Raw genomic sequence first — 6,174 nt, 5'->3', positions numbered from 1 at the left:
ACAAAAGCATTGAAAGATTTGGTTTTTTTTGAATGTCAGTATAATTTTTCTTCTCGTTTTCTCCAAGAGATTAATCTCCAATTCAGGGATGGGGGTGTGCAGGGGTGGGGGGTGAGGTGGGTTGACAACCCTAACTCAGTTCAATATCCGTCAGAGTAGAAGGAAGTATCCTCAAGCTGCGGCCATCACAACTCTCCCCTTTGCAATGTATTGAGAGGGTGGAATTCAGGTCGGAGTTTACAATTCTCTGTCAAACAGCTGCCTTTGCTGGCATCATGTTCAGCTGCTACTAGTTGCAATGGTGTTGTTTAACATTGGAACATCCTGATTAAAATGGGGACAATGAGATTTCTATGAGCCGTGGATATCTTGCACTGAAAATAAAAAGCCACAGCAAAGTTTTTGAGTTATATCCCTCCACACCCCCCCCCCCCTCCCCCCCACTTTGCCCCTCCGAGACTTCCTCAAACTCCAGCTGCTCATTGCTGCATCTCCTGGACTGAGTCATCAGTCCTCCAACTGGAAATGTGAAGTGGTGGATATTATTAATTTTTTCTGCATCCTTCATGTATTTGCATTGAGCTCCATGTTTACCACAGAAATCCATTAAGTATATGAAGGTCACTGCAAAAAGCTTTTTCACAAAGCGGAGGAGTTTTGATCGCTGGCTGAGTACATTAGAATAGGATTAGCTAAAGCATAGAATCATTCTGTATACTCACACTGTTTCTGCTAGTAGTGAGCTGTAGAATATAGAATTCTGCTTGACAATGGAAATCTCTGCACATGAAAAGAAGTTTGGTTTGATAAATAAAGAACTGCGACAATGGCCCTGTGAGGAAAGGTATCACGTTACACAGCAGGACTGAATACAGAAAGAAGCAAAAACGTTCGTTCACCGATCATCACAACTCTCAGGAACATCTTAAAGTGTTTCTCAGTAAATGAATTATGTCGAAGTGCAGTTCTTCTTAGAATGAAGCCAAATGTGATAGACACAGCAAGACTCCACAAAGCAAGGAGACAAGTTTATTTTAGGGTGGTGTCGGTTGAGGGAAGACTTTTGGCAAGGATTGGAAGAGCGCCCTGCTCTTATTCTATGAGATCCTTTACATCTTGTAGACAGGGCTGTGGTTTAACATCTTGTGTCTGATGACATGCCAACCAGATTGTCCTCGGTTTGATTCCCAATCTGTGCCGTTAGCTGATCTCAAATAGGGCCACAGTTGGAAATCTACGACTGGTCTCAGTAGCACTGATCCAGGGAGGGCAAGTAAATCATCTAACTTCCAGCTCCTTGTCTGACCCACTGATCTCTGCTAGAAAGTTGGGTGAGGACAGCATGAAGTTCAGCTCCAATGCACTCTATGGATGAGTGGTCAACCAACACTCATTGGTTGCTCACACATGAAGAATGGGAGGTACCAGAAAGCATGAGTGTGAGACCGCATCCCAGCGAGAGTCATTGTCGTTAGGACATCACATCTGAGGAAAGTTATATCAACCTTGGAGGGAGTGCAGCGCAGATTCACCAGAATAATACCCTGGTTTAAAGGGTTAACTTAACAGAATAAGTTACAAAAAACCTGGCTTGTATTCCCTTGCATATTGAAGAATGAGGGATGATCTGATTGAGGTGTCTAAAATGTTAAAAGGATTTGACAGATTAGATACCGAGAGACTCTGGTGGAATAAGAACGAGAAGATAGTATCTCAAAATTTAGAGCTAAGCCATTTAGGAGGGAGGCCAGGAAGCATTTTTCACGCAAAGGGTTGTAGAACTCTGGAATTTTCTGTCCCAAAGACTGTGGATGTTGGAGGACAATTGGAGTTTTCAAGACTTAATCACAGAATTATTACAGCACAGAAGGAGGCCATTCGGCCCATCGTGTCTGCACTGGCTCTCCGAATGAGCAATTCACCTAGTGCCACTCCCCCGCATTTTCCTCGTAACCCTGCACATTCTTCCTTTTTAGATAACAGTCTGATTCCCTCTTAAATGCCTTGATTAAACCTGCTTGCAGCACAGGCAGTGCATTCCAGAACTTAACCACTCGCTGCGTGAAAAAGTTTTTCCTTCCTTTGCTTTTGCTTCTTTTGCCCATAACATTAAATCTGTGCCCTCTCGTTCTCGACCCTTTCACGAATGGGAACGGTTTCTGCCTATCTAATCTGTCCAGACCCCTCATGATCAGATTGATAGATTTTTGTTAGGTAAGGGAATCAAGAGATATGGAGCTAAAGTGGGTAAATGGAGTTGAGGTACAGGTCAACCATGATCTACTTGAATGGTCTCCTGTTCGTCTTATAAAAGAGCATCAGAAGGACCTAAAGAAAAATTTTGAACATTGGTGGGCAGTAAAAAGCCATTAAAATTTCATCAGAAACATCAGAAGAAGGGAGATTCAGCCAGCACCTGCAGCATCAGAAGTTGTTATAACCTTAGATTGCACAATGTATCTTGTTCTACAACATTTTCTAACAAAGGGCACTAATCTGCTAAACAAACAGAGGTTGGAGCAATAATCTCTAGTACAAAAGTTGAAATGTGTCATTCAGAAATTCCTTTTCTATTTTAGTAGTCGTGTACTCTTCCCTCTTGCTTCATGATCAAATATAAGAGTGAGAAAAGAGCATTCGACCATCAAACTCATTCCTTTCTTAAATCAGATACAGTGTTATCATTTACTCTTCTGCGGGAGGCTCCTGCAATGTTTCTTCTTGTTCACCAAAAATAAATCAAACAGAATACCAGAATATCTATCCAACTTTGCATCCTATCTTATACATCAATGTTGGTTGCCCTACATTTTCAGGTGATCTCAAAAGTACACTTTTTCCAGAATGGTGCAGAAGGCATTTTTTAAATTTATAATCATCTTTTGTGCCCCAAGGATTACCAATTCTTGATACTTACAAATGGAGATACACTTTTCCTCTTTAGTCCCATTGGGCTGAATTTGGTACTCATAGCGAGGCTCCAGGCACCCGGCTGAAATGGCAGGAGAAATCCCTCCTCGATCAGCTGGAGCACCACCCGGAGCGATTCTATAGTTCCGGGATCTCTGTCCCTTTAACTATGGGGATCTCGCCTCCAAGAGCTGCCGGCCAATCGCAGGGATGGCAGCTCAGCAGTATTGACAACACCATTGGGAGCAGTGGCCACTGCAGGTACTACAAGAGGCCTTGGACCCAGGCCCAGCACTGGAGCCCGGATCCAAGGTAGGTGAGGCAGAGTGGGACGAGGATAGGCGTTTAGTGCAGGGGGACGGGGGTTCAGGTTTGTGCAGGTTTTGCCGGTAGTGGCCCTCCATGGGCGGAGGCCCACCCGCGCTGCCGGTTAAATCCCAGCGGCGGCAGGAAGAGGCCATTAAGTGGCCGTTAATAAATCACTTAAGGGCCTCATTTGGCCTCTGGGCTCAATGGTTGTTGTTGACCTATTCCGCCCCCGATAAAATTGCATTACGACAGGGAGGTGATGGGCCCTCTGCCCCTCCATCCACTCCCCCCCCACCTCCCATTGCAATCCTATGGGCCTCCCCGCCTCTGAACCTGTCTCGGGGGGACCAATAAAATTCAGCCCTTCATCACTTTAAGAGCACCATCTATAAATGCGTCCATGTGCTGTCTGGAACCTTTCATCAGGGAGAAATAGTATGAAGCTTTAATCCCCTTCCATTCTGTTCCTGTTAAATGGAAGTCCTTTAAATGACTGCTGCAGCCCTTTAAGGCAGCACTTTAGAATCCTTGCTTAGTGCATGTGAGCTCTCACAGGAGGCTCAGTGTGCAGATTGGAGTTCACCATAATAAGTAATCAGGTTCAAATGAAAACCTAATGCAGCAAGTTGACAGGATTCCCTGCAGTTCACTGTTCCCGTTGGCAAACTGCACAAGTAGGAATTCTTATCTGATGGTGGGCAAAGTCTGTAATGGATTAATTGATTGTTTCAATGATTTCTCCTGAAGAAATATTTCTCTTTTGAAAAAAAAAAGCCTAATATTACACAATAACAGCAATATATTTTCTGTCTTTCTAGTGCAAAGGTGTTAAAAACCTCATACATTAACCACCAGCCCAGACCTTTACAAGTCTTTTTATTTTAAACATCAAAATTATCAGGGACTTTGATCAGGAAATTCTGGTTGGTAAGATAGAAAATAGAAATATAATTTTAAGGTCATCCCCAAAACAATGTAAGAAGAGGTTAGGAGAATTATTTGATTTGGGTGAGTTATTAGGACATGGAATAACCTGCCAGGAACAATGATGGAATCAGAATCCTTAATTGCTTTTAAGAGAGAAGTTGAAAAATATTTGACAAAAGATTTGCATTTATACAGCGGTTTTCACAGGATGTCCCAAAGCACTTTTTAGCCAATGAAGTACTTTAGAAGTGTAGTCACTGTTGTAATGTAGGAAACACGGCAGCCAATTTGCACACAGCAAGCTCACGCAAACAGCAATGTGATAATGACCAGTTAATCTGTTCTTGTGATGTTGATTGAGTGATAAATATTGACCAGGATACCAGGGATAACTCCCCTGCTATTCTTCAAAATAGTGCCCACCTGAGGGGACAGACGGGGCCTGGATTTAATGTCTCATATGAAAGATGGCACCTGTAACTGTGCAGAACCCCTTCAGTACTGCACTGGAGTATCAGCTTTGATTTTTGTGCTCAAATCCTGGCGTGGAATTTGAACTCACAATCTTCTGACTCAGAGGCTACTAAGGGAACCATGATTGAAAGAATATGGGGAGGGGAATGGAATTAAGTAGATGACTCTTTCAGAGAGTCAACACAGGGATGCTAGGCTGAATGGACCTCTTCTGGGCTCGAAAATTTTAACATTCATTCTGTCCAGGGAATCAACAATTGACATGTTTCTCAGACAAAAGACCATGTAGATCAAATGTTTGTAGATGTCAGTAGATTTTCTGTAAATGAGAGTGCAATTTGACAACACAGAGAAGGTAATTTAAAAAGTTGGATACATATGTATGTGTGTATGTATTATATTGGTAGCTCGGTCGACATTCACAAGATCCAATCAGCACATTATAGTAACTCGGCAATGGAAATGCCAAATACCAGTAACAATTTCCCATCAATTACTCACTCAATCAACCATGGAAATGGAGCACTTTGAACTCTGGAGGATACAAGCTTTTGATCTCTGTGTTGAAAGCTAATACTGTCAACTTTTAATAAAAATAGAACATTTACAATCAAACAGTGTTTGCAACATTCAGTACACTATTTTCATGATTGTAGGAGCAGAGAAATCATATCCATCGAGCACTTGAGTTTTGCTATATATGCTTCTCCAAATCGCATTCAATCCTTTTTCTGAGCTGACTTATTTCCCCAACTCTTTTAAAAGGGAGTGAACGCAATATGAGCCTCCTTCTCTGGGAACCTAGTCCACATGAGCTGATTCTATAAGTTATTACCTCTCTAAGCAACTTTCTTTATCCCTCAGGGATGAGATGGAGTCGTAGCAGCTAATGTCAATCCATAGAGATTACATTCTTCGAAGGAATAATAAATGCTTGTTGCTCCTTTGCTTATTGGTCCCTGCCAGAGATTTTGAGCTTTGGTTCCTTCTATTCAGAGGATAAGAAGTGCACTGGGGAACAGACCAGGAATGAAATAATGATTTGAGAGAAATGAGTGAACAATTTCAGCAGAGAGCGGTAAACTGGGATTTGACCCCGCATGGCCTGCTTGCTGGGTGACACATTGGCTCAGTTGTCTGTTTCTTCCACCTTGATTAGAGTGAATAGTTAGACCGTCAACACAGGGGACAGATAATGAGCTAAAATTATTCCTGTTGTTCCAAACTAGGCATCTTTGTGGAAAGAAATAGAAAGAAAGCATGAAAGAAAGAAGTGAAGGACAGGGGAGGGAAGGATGAGGGAGTGAAGGAAGGAAAGAAGGAAACAATGGTGCTTTTCATGACCTCAAGACATCTCAAAGTGCTTTACAGCCAAAGAAGTACTATATGAAGTGGAGAACGTATTGTAATATAATTAACACAGCGGCCAATTAACACAGAGCAAGGACCCACAAACAGCAATGATATAATTACCAGAAAATCTATTTTAGTGATGTTGGTTGAAGGACAAAATGTTGGCCAGGACACAGTGGTGGGGTGGTGGTGGAGGGGCCG

This window comes from Heterodontus francisci, chromosome 30 (genome assembly GCF_036365525.1).
Source record: "Heterodontus francisci isolate sHetFra1 chromosome 30, sHetFra1.hap1, whole genome shotgun sequence".
In the NCBI taxonomy this organism is placed as follows: Eukaryota; Metazoa; Chordata; class Chondrichthyes; order Heterodontiformes; family Heterodontidae; genus Heterodontus; species Heterodontus francisci.
This window is presented reverse-complemented; position numbering follows the sequence as displayed.